Source organism: Cervus elaphus, chromosome 26, assembly GCF_910594005.1.
Source record: "Cervus elaphus chromosome 26, mCerEla1.1, whole genome shotgun sequence".
Classification (NCBI taxonomy): domain Eukaryota; kingdom Metazoa; phylum Chordata; class Mammalia; order Artiodactyla; family Cervidae; genus Cervus; species Cervus elaphus.
Genome location: NC_057840.1, coordinates 7395950 through 7409750, shown reverse-complemented (window position 1 = coordinate 7409750; position 13801 = coordinate 7395950).

Below are 13801 nucleotides of genomic sequence, written 5' to 3'. Positions count from 1 at the left end.
AGGAGTCCTGCTGTCGCTGAACAAACACGTGGGTGGAAGGGCCATCCCCGTCGTAACTCGAGAATATACCCCAGGTTCCCGCCGCAACTCGAGAAAAACCATGAGACTTCCCCCTCGCCGCGAGATGAGGCCCGATTCCCCTGCACTGCGTGCACAGCAATTCCGTGTTGCACATCACACATGAAAGGAGCCTTGATTTCCTTGGTGGCACTCCAGAGAAACCCCAAGAACACTGTTTCAACGATAGAGGGATCCTGAAGTCACTGTAGCAACACGAAAGAGCTCCGTGGACCAAAAATCAACTCGAGATGAGAGGTTAGTCCCTGGCTTCGACTCCAGAGGAATACCACCTTACCACAAGCACCTCAAGAGGAGGCTTCTCTCAGCTCTAGGTATGTGAGAGGGACCCTGAGATTGCGGCCTCAAGTGGAATGGACACCGCGATGCCCTGGCTCGAAATAAGGCCTGATATCCCTGCAGTGACTTGAATGCAGGCTCGTCTTGCATCTCCCAAGACGAAAGGATCTCTGAATCCCCTGTGGAGACCACAGAGAAAGACCTAGTTCCCCACCTCATCGCGACCGGAGGCCTCACATCCTTTGAAAACTCCAGAGGTACGCGGAGATCAGTGCCTCCAAAGGAGACGATGCCTGACTCCTCGTGAAACTTGATAGGAGTCCCAGGATTGCTGTGCACGTGGAAAGGGACCCTTGGTCTCCCGCCTCAGCTGGAGAGGCGTCCCAATTGCCCTGCCAAGCCTCGAGGAGAATCCTGAGTTGTCCCTCGCAACTAGGAAGGAGTCCTGACGTCGCTGAACAAACACGTGGTTGGAAGGGCCATCCCCGTCTTAACTCGAGAATATACCCCAGGTTCCCGCCGCAACTCGAGAAAAACCATGAGACTTCCCCCTCGCCGCGAGATGAGGCCCGATTCCCCTGCACTGCGTGCTGAGCAATTCCGTGTTGCACATCACACATGAAAGAAGCCTTGATTTCCTTGGTGGCACTCCAGAGAAACCCCAAGAACACTGTTTCAAGGCTAGAGGGATCCTGAGGTCACTGTAGCAACACGAAAGAGCTCCGTGGACCAAAAATCAACTCGAGATGAGAGGTTAGTCCCTGGCTTCGACTCCAGAGGAATACCACTTTACCACAAGCACCTCAAGAGGAGGCTTCTCTCAGCTCTAGCTATGTGAGAGGGACCCTGAGTTTGCGGCCTCAAGTGGAATGGACACCGCGATGCCCTGACTCGAAATAAGGCTGGATATCCCTGCAGTGACTTGAATGCAAGCTCGTCTTGCATCTCCCAAGACGAAAGGATGTCTGAATCCCCTGTGGAGACCACAGAGAAAGACCTACTTCCCCACCTCATCGCGACCGGAGGCCTCACATCCTTTAAAAACTCCAGAGGTACGCGGAGATCAGTGCCTCCAAAGGAGACGATGCCTGACTCCTCATGAAACTTGATAGGAGTCCCAGGATTCCTGTGGCACGTGGAAAGGGACCCTTGGTCTCCCGCCTCAGCTGGAGAGGCGTCCCAATTGCCCTGCCAAGCCTCGAGGAGAATCCCGAGTTGTCCCTCGCAACTAGGCAGGAGTCCTGACGTCGCTGAACAAACACGTCGGTGGAAGGGCCATCCCCGTCGTAACTCGAGAATATACCCCAGGTTCCCACCGCAACTCGTGAAAAACCATGAGACTTCCCCCTCGCCGCGAGATGAGGCCCGATTCCCCTGCACTGCGTGCAGAGCAATTCCGTGTTGCACATCACACATGAAAGGAGCCTTGATTTCCTTGGTGGCACTCCAGAGAAACCCCAAGAACACTGTTTCAAGGCTAGAGGGATCCTGAGGTCACTGTAGCAACACGAAAGAGCTCCATGGACCTAAAATCAACTAGAGATGAGAGGTTAGTCCCTGGCTTCGACTCCAGAGGAATACCACCTCACAACAAGCACCTCAAGAGGAGGCTTCTCTCAGCTCTAGGTATGTGAGAGGGACCCTGAGTTTGCGGCCTCAGGTGGAATGGACACCGCGATGCCCTGACTCGAAATAAGGCCGGATATCCATGCAGTGACTTGAATGCAGGCTCGTTTTGCATCTCCCAAGACGAAAGGATGTCTGAATCCCCTGTGGAGACCACAGAGAAAGACCTAGTTCCCCACCTCATCGCGACCGGAGGACTCACATCCTTTGAAAACTCCAGAGGTACGCGGAGATCAGTGCCTCCAAAGGAGACGATGCCTGACTCCTCGTTTAACTTGATAGGAGTCCCAGGATTCCTGTGGCACGTGGAAAGGGACCCTTGGTCTCCCGCCTCAGCTGGAGAGGCGTCCCAATTGCCCTGCCAAGCCTCGAGGAGAATCCCGAGTTGTCCCTCGCAACTAGGTAGGAGTCTTGACGTCGCTGAACAAACACGTGGGTGGACGGGCCATCCCCGTCGTAACTCGAGAATATACCCCAGGTTCCCGCCGCAACTCGAGAAAAACCATGAGACTTCCCCCCCGCCGTGAGATGAGGCCAGATTCCCCTGCACTGCGTGCAGAGCAATTCCATGTTGCACATCACACATGAAAGGAGCCTTGATTTCCTTGATGGCACTCCAGAGAAACCCCAAGAACACTGTTTCAAGGCTAGAGGGATCCTGAGGTCACTGTAGCAACAGGAAAGAGCTCCGTGGCACAAAAATCAACTCGAGATGAGAGGTTAGTCCCTGGCTACGACTCCAGAGGACTACCACCTTACCACAAGCACCTCAAGAGGAGGCTTCTCTCAGCTCTAGGTATGTGAGAGGGACCCTGAGTTTGCGGCCTCAAGTGGAATGGACACCGCGATGCCCTGACTCGAAATAAGGCCGGATATCCCTGCAGTGACTTGAATGCAGGCTCATCTTGCATCTCCCAAGACGAAAGGATGTCTGAATCCCCTGTGGAGACCACAGAGAAAGACCTAGTTCCCCACCTCATCGCGACCGGAGGCCTCACATCCTTTGAAAACTCCAGAGGTACGCGGAGATCAGTGCCTCCAAAGGAGACGATGCCTGACTCCTCGTGAAACTTGATAGGAGTCCCAGGATTCCTTTGCCACGTGGAAAGGGACCCTTGGTCTCCCGCCTCAGCTGGAGAGGCGTCCCAATTGCAGTGCCAAGCCTCGAGGAGAATCCCGAGTTGACCCTCGCAACTAGGCAGGAGTCCTGCCGTCGCTGAACAAACACGTGGGTGGAAGGGCCATCCCCGTCGTAACTCGAGAATATACCCCAGGTTCCCGCCGCAACTCGAGAAAAACCATGAGACTTCCCCCTCGCTGCGAGATGAGGCCCGATTCCCCTGCACTGCGTGCAGAGCAATTCCGTGCTGCACATCACATATGAAAGGAGCCTTGATTTCCTTGATGGCACTCCAGAGAAACCCCAAGAACACTGTTTCAAGGCTAGAGGGATCCTGAGGTCACTGTAGCAACACGAAAGAGCTCCGTGGACCAAAAATCAACTAGAGATGAGAGGTTAGTCCCTACTTCGACTCCAGAGGAATACCACGTTACCATAAGCACCTCAAGAGGAGGCTTCTCTCAGCTCTAGGTATGTGAGAGGGACCCTGAGTTTGCGGAATCAAGTGGAATGGACACTGCGATGCCCTGACGCGAAATAAGGCCGGATATCCCTGCAGTGACTTGAATGCAGGCTCGTCTTTCATCTCCCAAGACGAAAGGATGTCTGAATCCCCTGTGGAGACCACAGAGAAAGACCTAGTTCCCCACCTCATCGCGACCGGAGGCCTCACATCCTTTGAAAACTCCAGAGGTACGCGGAGATCAGTGCCTCCAAAGGAGACGATGCCTGACTCCTCGTGAAACTTGATAGGAGTCCCAGGATTCCTGTGGCACGTGGAAAGGGACCCTTGGTCTCCCGCCTCACTAGAGAGGCGTCCCAATTGTCCTGCCAAGCCTCGAGGAGAATCCTGAGTTGTCCCTCGCAACTAGGCAGGAGTCCTGCCGTCGCTGAACAAACACGTGGGTGGAAGGGCCATCCCCGTCGTAACTCGAGAATATACCCCAGGTTCCCGCCGCAACTTGAGAAAAATCATGAGACTTCCCCCTCGCCGCGAGATGAGGCCCGATTCTCCTGCACTGCGTGCAGAGCAATTCCGTGTTGCACATCACACATGAAAGGAGCCTTGATTTCCTTGATGGCACTCCAGAGAAACCCCAAGAACACTGTTTCAAGGCTAGAGGGATCCTGAGGTCACTGGAGCAACACGGAAGAGCTCCGTGGACCAAAAATCAACTCGAGATGAGAGGTTAGTCCCTGGCTTCGACTCCAGAGGAATACCACCTTACCACAAGCACCTCAAGAGGAGGCTTATCTCAGCTCTAGCTATGTGCTGAGTTTGCGGCCTCAAGTGGAATGGACACCGCGATGCCCTGACTCGAAATAAGGCCGGATATCCCTGCAGTGACTTGAATGCAGGCTCGTCTTGCATCTCCCAAGTCGAAAGGATGTCCGAATCCCCTGTGGAGACCACAGAAAAAGACCTAGTTCCCCACCTCATCGCTACCGGAGGCCTCACATCCTTTGAAAATTCCAGAGGTACGCGGAGATCAGTGCCTCCAAAGGAGACGATGCCTGACTCCTCGTGAAACTTGATAGGAGTCCCAGGATTCCTGTGGCACGTGGAAAGGGACCCTTGGTCTCCCGCCTCAGCTGGAGAGGCGTTCCAATTGCCCTGCCAAGCCTCGAGGAGAATCCCGAGGTGTCCCTCGAAACTAGGCAGGAGTCCTGACGTCGCTGAACAAACACGTGGGTGGAAGGGCTATCCCCGTCGTAACTCGAGAATATACCCCAGGTTCCCGCCGCAACTCGAGAAAAACCCTGAGACTTCCCCCTCGCCGCGAGATGAGGCCCGGTTCCCCTGCACTGTGTGCAGAGCAATTCCGTGTTGCACATCACACATGAAAGGAGCCTTGATTTCCTTGGTGGCACTCCAGAGAAACCCCAAGAACACTGTTTCAAGGAGAGAGGGATCCTGAGGTCACTGTAGCAACACGAAAGAGCTCCGTGGACCAAAAATCAACTCGAGATGACAGGTTAGTCCCTGGCTTCGACTCCAGAGGAATACCACCTTACCACAAGCACCTCAAGAGGAGGCTTCTCTAAGCTCTAGGTATGTGAGAGGGACCCTGAGTTTGCGGCCTCCAGTGGAATGGACACCGCGATGCCCTGGCTCGAAATAAGGCCGGATATCCCTGCAGTGACTTGAATGCAGGCTCGTCTTGCATCTCCCAAGACGAAAGGATGTCTGAATCCCCTGTGGAGGCCACAGAGAAAGACCTAGTTCCCCACCTCATTGCGACCGGAGGCCTCACATCCTTTGAAAACTCCAGAGGTACGCGGAGATCAGTGCCTCCAAAGGAGACGATGCCTGACTCCTCGTGAAACTTGATAGGAGTCCCAGGATTCCTGTGGCACGTGGAAAGGGACCCTTGGTCTCCCGCCTCAGCTGGAGAGGCGTCCCAATTGCCCTGCCAAGCCTCGAGGAGAATCCCGAGTTGTCCCTCGCAACTAGGCAGGATTCCTGCCGTCGCTGAACAAACACGTGGGTGGAAGGGCCATCCCCGTCGTAACTCGAGAATATACCCCATGTTCCCGCCGCAACTTGAGAAAAATCATGAGACTTCCCCCTCGCCGCGAGATGAGGCCCGATTCTCCTGCACTGCGTGCAGAGCAATTCCGTGTTGCACATCACACATGAAAGGAGCCTTGATTTCCTTGATGGCACTCCAGAGAAACCCCAAGAACACTGTTTCAAGGCTAGAGGGATCCTGAGGTCACTGGAGCAACACGAAAGAGCTCCGTGGACCAAAAATCAACTCGAGATGAGAGGTTAGTCCCTGGCTTCGACTCCAGAGGAATACCACCTTACCACAAGCACCTCAAGAGGAGGCTTATTTCAGCTCTAGCGATGTGCTGAGTTTGCGGCCTCAAGTGGAATGGACACCGCGATGCCCTGACTCGAAATAAGGCCGGATATCCCTGCAGTGACTTGAATGCAGGCTCGTCTTACATCTCCCAAGACGAAAGGATGTCCGAATCCCCTGTGGAGACCACAGAGAAAGACCTAGTTCCCCACCTCATCGCGACCGGAGGCCTCACATCCTTTGAAAACTCCAGAGGTACGCGGAGATCAGTGCCTCCAAAGGAGACGATGCCTGACTCCTCGTGAAACTTGATAGGAGTCCCAGGATTCCTGTGGCACGTGGAAAGGGAACCCTGGTCTCCCGCCTCAGCTGGAGAGGCGTCCCAATTGCCCTGCCAAGCCTCGAGGAGAATCCCGAGATGTCCCTCGCAACTAGGCAGGAGTCCTGACGTCGCTGAACAAACACGTGGGTGGAAGGGCCATCCCCGTCGTAACTCGAGAATATACCCCAGGTTCCCGCCGCAACTCGAGAAAAACCCTGAGACTTCCCCCTCGCCGCGAGATGAGGCCCGATTCCCCTGCACTGTGTGCAGAGCAATTCCGTGTTGCACATCACACATGAAAGGAGCCTTGATTTCCTTGGTGGCACTCCAGAGAAACCCCAAGAACACTGTTTCAAGGAGAGAGGGATCCTGAGGTCACTGTAGCAACACGAAAGAGCTCCGTGGACCAAAAATCAACTCGAGATGAGAGGTTAGTCCCTGGCTTCGACTCCAGAGGAATACCACCTTACCACAAGCACCTCAAGAGGAGGCTTCTCTCAGCTCTATGTATGTGAGAGGGACCCTGAGTTTGCGGCCTCAAGTGGAATGGACACCGCGATGCCCTGGCTCGAAATAAGGCCGGATATCCCTGCAGTGACTTGAATGCAGGCTCGTCTTGCATCTCCCAAGACGAAAGGATGTCTGAATCCCCTGTGGAGACCACAGAGAAAGACCTAGTTCCCCACCTCATCACGACCGGAGGCCTCACATCCTTTGAAAACTCCAGAGGTACTCGGAGATCAGTGCCTCCAAAGGAGACGATGCCTGACTCCTCGTGAAACTTGATAGGAGTCCCAGGATTCCTGTGGCACGTGGAAAGGGACCCTTGGTCTCCCGCCTCACTAGAGAGGCGTCCCAATTGCCCTGCCAAGCCTCGAGGAGAATCCCGAGTTGTCCCTCGCAACTAGGCAGGAGTCCTGCCGTCGCTGAACAAACACGTGGGTGGAAGGGCCATCCCCGTCGTAACTCGAGAATATACCCCAGGTTCCCGCCGCAACTTGAGAAAAATCATGAGACTTCCCCCTCGCCGCGAGATGAGGCCCGATTCTCCTGCACTGCGTGCAGAGCAATTCCGTGTTGCACATCACACATGAAAGGAGCCTTGATTTCCTTGATGGCACTCCAGAGAAACCCCAAGAACACTGTTTCAAGGCTAGAGGGATCCTGAGGTCACTGGAGCAACACGGAAGAGCTCCGTGGACCAAAAATCAACTCGAGATGAGAGGTTAGTCCCTGGCTTCGACTCCAGAGGAATACCACCTTACCACAAGCACCTCAAGAGGAGGCTTATCTCAGCTCTAGCTATGTGCTGAGTTTGCGGCCTCAAGTGGAATGGACACCGCGATGCCCTGACTCGAAATAAGGCCGGATATCCCTGCAGTGACTTGAATGCAGGCTCATCTTGCATCTCCCAAGACGAAAGGATGTCCGAATCCCCTGTGGAGACCACAGAAAAAGACCTAGTTCCCCACCTCATCGCTACCGGAGGCCTCACATCCTTTGAAAATTCCAGAGGTACGCGGAGATCAGTGCCTCCAAAGGAGACGATGCCTGACTCCTCGTGAAACTTGATAGGAGTCCCAGGATTCCTGTGGCACGTGGAAAGGGACCCTTGGTCTCCCGCCTCAGCTGGAGAGGCGTTCCAATTGCCCTGCCAAGCCTCGAGGAGAATCCCGAGGTGTCCCTCGAAACTAGGCAGGAGTCCTGACGTCGCTGAACAAACACGTGGGTGGAAGGGCCATCCCCGTCGTAACTCGAGAATATACCCCAGGTTCCCGCCGCAACTCGAGAAAAACCCTGAGACTTCCCCCTCGCCGCGAGATGAGGCCCGATTCCCCTGCAATGTGTGCAGAGCAATTATGTGTTGCACATCACACATGAAAGGAGCCTTGATTTCCTTGGTGGCACTCCAGAGAAACCCCAAGAACACTGTTTCAAGGAGAGAGGAATCCTGAGGTCACTGTAGCAACAGGAAAGAGCTCCGTGGACCAAAAATCAACTCGAGATGAGAGGTTAGTCCCTGGCTTCGACTCCAGAGGAATACCACCTTACCACAAGCACCTCAAGAGGAGGCTTCTCTAAGCTCTAGGTATGTGAGAGGGACCCTGAGTTTGCGGCCTCCAGTGGAATGGACACCGCGATGCCCTGGCTCGAAATAAGGCCGGATATCCCTGCAGTGACTTGAATGCAGGCTCCTCTTGCATCTCCCAAGACGAAAGGATGTCTGAATCCCCTGTGGAGGCCACAGAGAAAGACCTAGTTCCCCACCTCATTGCGACCGGAGGCCTCACATCCTTTGAAAACTCCAGAGGTACGCGGAGATCAGTGCCTCCAAAGGAGACGATGCCTGACTCCTCGTGAAACTTGATAGGAGTCCCAGGATTCCTGTGGCACGTGGAAAGGGACCCTTGGTCTCCCGCCTCAGCTGGAGAGGCGTCCCAATTGCCCTGCCAAGCCTCGAGGAGAATCCCGAGTTGTCCCTCGCAACTAGGCAGGATTCCTGCCGTCGCTGAACAAACACGTGGGTGGAAGGGCCATCCCCGTCGTAACTCGAGAATATACCCCATGTTCCCGCCGCAACTTGAGAAAAATCATGAGACTTCCCCCTCGCCGCGAGATGAGGCCCGATTCTCCTGCACTGCGTGCAGAGCAATTCCGTGTTGCACATCACACATGAAAGGAGCCTTGATTTCCTTGATGGCACTCCAGAGAAACCCCAAGAACACTGTTTCAAGGCTAGAGGGATCCTGAGGTCACTGGAGCAACACGAAAGAGCTCCGTGGACCAAAAATCAACTCGAGATGAGAGGTTAGTCCCTGGCTTCGACTCCAGAGGAATACCACCTTACCACAAGCACCTCAAGAGGAGGCTTATCTCAGCTCTAGCTATGTGCTGAGTTTGCGGCCTCAAGTGGAATGGACACGGCGATGCCCTGACTCGAAATAAGGCCGGATATCCCTGCAGTGACTTGAATGCAGGCTCGTCTTGCATCTCCCAAGACGAAAGGATGTCCGAATCCCCTGTGGAGACCACAGAGAAAGACCTAGTTCCCCACCTCATCGCGACCGGAGGCCTCACATCCTTTGAAAACTCCAGAGGTACGAGGAGATCAGTGCCTCCAAAGGAGATGATGCCTGACTCCTCGTGAAACTTGATAGGAGTCCCAGGATTCCTGTGGCACGTGGAAAGGGACCCTTGGTCTCCCGCCTCAGCTGGAGAGGCGTCCCAATTGCCCTGCCAAGCCTCGAGGAGTAACCCGAGTTGTCCCTCGCAACTAGGCAGGAGTCCTGACGTCGCTGAACAAACACGTGGGTGGAAGGGGCATCCCCGTGGTAACTCGAGAATATAGCCCAGGTTCCCGCCGCAACTCGAGAAAAACCATGAGACTTCCACCTCGCCGCGAGATGAGGCCCGATTCCCCTGCACTGCGTGCAGAGCAATTCAGTGTTGTACATCACACATGAAAGGAGTCTTGATTTCCTTGATGGCACTCCAGAGAAACCCCAAGAACACTGTTTCATGGCTAGAGGGATCCTGAGGTCACTGTATCCACACGAAAGAGCACCGTGGCCCAAAAATCAACTTTAGATGAGAGGATAGTCCCTTGCTTCGATTCCAGAGGAATACCACCTTAGCACAACACCTCAAGAGGAGGCTTCTCACAGCTCTAGGTATGTGAGAGGGACCCTGAGTTTGCGGCCTCAAGTGGAATGGACACCGCGATGCCCTGACTCGAAATAAGGCCGGATATCCCTGCAGTGACTTGAATGCAGGTTCGTCTTGCATCTCCCAAGACGAAAGGATGTTTGAATCCCCTGTGGAGACCTCAGAGAAAGATCTAGTTCCCCACCTCATCGCGACCGGAGGCCTCACATCCTTTGAAAACTCCAGAGGTACGCGGAAATCAGTGCCTCCAAAGGAGACGATGCCTGACTCCTCGTGAAACTTGATAGGAGTCCCAGGATTCCTGTGGCACATGGAAAGGGACCCTTGGTCTCCCGCCTCAGCTGGAGAGGCGTCCCAATTGCCCTGCCAAGCCTCGAGGAGAATCCCGAGTTGTCCCTGGTAAATAGGCAGGAGTCCTGACGTCGCTGAACAAACACGTGGGTGGAAGGGCCATCCCCGTCGTAACTCGAGAATATACTCCAGGTTCCCGCCGCAACTCGAGAAAAACCATGAAACTTCCCCCTCGCTGCGAGATGAGGCCCGATTCCCCTGCACTGCGTGCAGAGCAATTCCGTGCTGCACATCACATATGAAAGGAGCCATGATTTCCTTGATGGCACTCCAGAGAAACCCCAAGAACACTGTTTCAAGGCTAGAGGGATCCTGAGGTCACTGTAGCAACACGAAAGAGCTCCGTGGACCAAAAATCAACTAGAGATGAGAGGTTAGTCGCTGGCTTCGACTCCAGAGGAATACCACCTTACCACAAGCACCTCAAGAGGAGGCTTCTCTCAGCTCTAGGTATGTGAGAGGGACCCTGAGATTGCGGCATCAAGTGGAATGGTCACTGCGATGCCCTGACGCGAAATAAGGCCGGATATCCCTGCAGTGACTTGAATGCAGGCTCGTCTTGCATCTCCCAAGATGAAAGGATGTCTGAATCCCCTGTGGAGACCACAGAGAAAGACCTAGTTCCCCACCTCATCGCGACCGGAGGCCTCACATCCTTTGAAAACTCCAGAGGTACGCAGAGATCAGTGCCTCCAAAGGAGACGATGCCTGACTCCTCGTGAAACTTGATAGGAGTCCCAGGATTCCTGTGGCACGTGTAAAGGGACCCTTGGTCTCCCGCCTCGGCTGGAGAGGCGTCCCAATTTCCCTGCCAAGCCTCGAGGAGAATCCCGAGTTGTCCCTCACAACTAGGCAGGAGTCCTGCCATCGCTGAACAAACACGTGTGTGGAAGGGCCATCCCCGTCGTAACTCGAGAATATACCCCAGGTTCCCGCCGCAACTCGAGAAAAACCATGAGACTTACCCCTCGCCGCGAGATGAGGCCCGATTCCCCTGCACTGCGTGCAGAGCAATGCCGTGTTGCACATCACACAGGAAAGGAGCGTTGATTTCCTTGATGGCACTCCAGAGAAACCCCAAGAACACTGTTTCAAGGCTAGAGGGATCCTGAGGTCACTGTAGCAACACGAAAGAGCTCCGTGGACCAAGAATCAACTCGAGATGAGAGGTTAGTCCCTGGCTTCGACTCCAGAGGAATATCACCTTACCACAAGCACTTCAAGAGGAGGCTTATCTCATCTCTAGCTATGTGCTGAGTTTGCGGCCTCAAGTGGAATGGACACCGCGATGCCCTGACTCGAAATAAGGCCGGATATCCCTGCAGTGACTTGAATGCAGGCTCGTCTTACATCTCCCAAGACGAAAGGATGTCTGAATCCCCTGTGGAGACCACAGAGAAAGACCTAGTTCCCCACCTCATCGCGACCGGAGGCCTCACATCCTTTGAAAACTCCAGAGGTACGCGGAGATCAGTGCCTCCAAAGGAGACGATGCCTGACTCCTCGTGAAACTTGATAGGAGTCCCAGGATTCCTGTGGCACGTGGAAAGGGACCCTTGGTCTCCCGCCTCAGCTGGAGAGGCGTTCCAATTGCCCTGCCAAGCCTCGAGGAGAATCCCGAGGTGTCCCTCGAAACTAGGCAGGAGTCCTGACGTCGCTGAACAAACACGTGGGTGGAAGGGCCATCCCCGTCGTAACTCGAGAATATACCCCAGGTTCCCGCCGCAACTCGAGAAAAACCATGAGACTTCCCCCTCGCCGCGAGATGAGGCCCGATTCCCCTGCACTGCGTGCACAGCAATTCCGTGTTGCACATCACACATGAAAGGAGCCTTGATTTCCTTGGTGGCACTCCAGAGAAACCCCAAGAACACTGTTTCAACGATAGAGGGATCCTGAAGTCACTGTAGCAACACGAAAGAGCTCCGTGGACCAAAAATCAACTCGAGATGAGAGGTTAGTCCCTGGCTTCGACTCCAGAGGAATACCACCTTACCACAAGCACCTCAAGAGGAGGCTTCTCTCAGCTCTAGGTATGTGAGAGGGACCCTGAGTTTGCGGCCTCAAGTGGAATGGACACCGCGATGCCCTGACTCGAAATAAGGGCGAATATCCCTGCAGTGACTTGAATGCAGGCTCGTCTTGCATCTCACAAGACGAAAGGATGTCTGTATCCCCTGTGGAGACCACAGAGAAAGACCTAGTTCCCCACCTCATCGCGACCGGAGGCCTCACATCCTTTGAAAACTCCAGAGGGACGCGGAGATAAGTGCCTCCAAAGGAGACGATGCCTGACTCCTCGTGAAACTTGATAGGAGTCCCAGGATTCATGTGGCAGTTGTAAAGGGACCCTGGGTCTAACGCCTCAGCTGGGGAGGCGTCCCAATTGCCCTGCCAAGCCTCGAGGAGAATCCCGAGTTGTCCCTCGTAACTAGGCAGGAGTCCTGACGTCGCTGAACAAACACGTGTATGGAAGGTCCATCCCCGTCGTTACTCGAGAATATACCCCAGGTTCCCGCCGCATCTCGAGAAAAACCATGAGACTTCCCACTCGCCGCGAGATGAGGCCCGATTCCCCTGCACTGCGTGCAGAGCAATTCCGTGTTGCACATCACACATGAAAGGAGCCTTGATTTCCTTGATGGCACTCCAGAGAAAGCCCAAGAACACTGTTTCAAGGCTAGAGGGATCCTGAGGTCACTGTAGCAACACGAAAGAGCTCCGTGGACCAAAAATCAACTCGAGATGAGAGGTTAGTCCCTGGCTTCGACTCCAGAGGAATACCACCTTACCACAAGCACCTCACGAGGAGGCTTCTCTCAGCTCTAGGTTTGTGAGAGGGACCCTGAGTTTGCGGCCTCAAGTGGAATGGACACCGCGATGCCCTGACTCGAAATAAGGCCGGATATCCCTGCAGTGACTTGAATGCAGGCTCGTCTTACATCTCCCAAGACGAAAGGATGTCTGAATCCCCTGTGGAGACCACAGAGAAAGACCTAGTTCCCCACCTCATCGCGACCAGAGGCCTCACATCCTTTGAAAACTCCAGAGGTACGCAGAGATCAGTGCCTCCAAAGGAGACGATGCCTGACTCCTCGTGAAACTTGATAGGAGTCCCAGGATTGCTCTGCCACGTGGAAAGGAAGCCTTGGTCTCCCGCCTCAGCTGGAGAGGCGTCCCAATTGCCCTGCCAAGCCTCGAGGAGAATCCCGAGTTGTCCCTCGCAACTAGGCAGGAGTCCTGACGTCGCTGAACAAACACGTGTGTGGAAGGGCCATCCCCGTCTTAACTCGAGAATATACCCCAGGTTCCCGCCGCAACTCGACAAAAACCATGAGACTTCCCCCTCGCCGCGAGATGAGGCCTGATTCCCCTGCACTGCGTGCAGAGCAATGCCGTGTTGCACATCACACAGGAAAGGAGCCTTGATTTCCTTGACGGCACTCCAGAGAAACCCCAAGAACACTGTTTCAAGGCTAGAGGGATCCTGAGGTCACTGTAGCAACACGAAAGAGCTCCGTGGACCAAAAATTAACTCGAGATGAGAGGTTA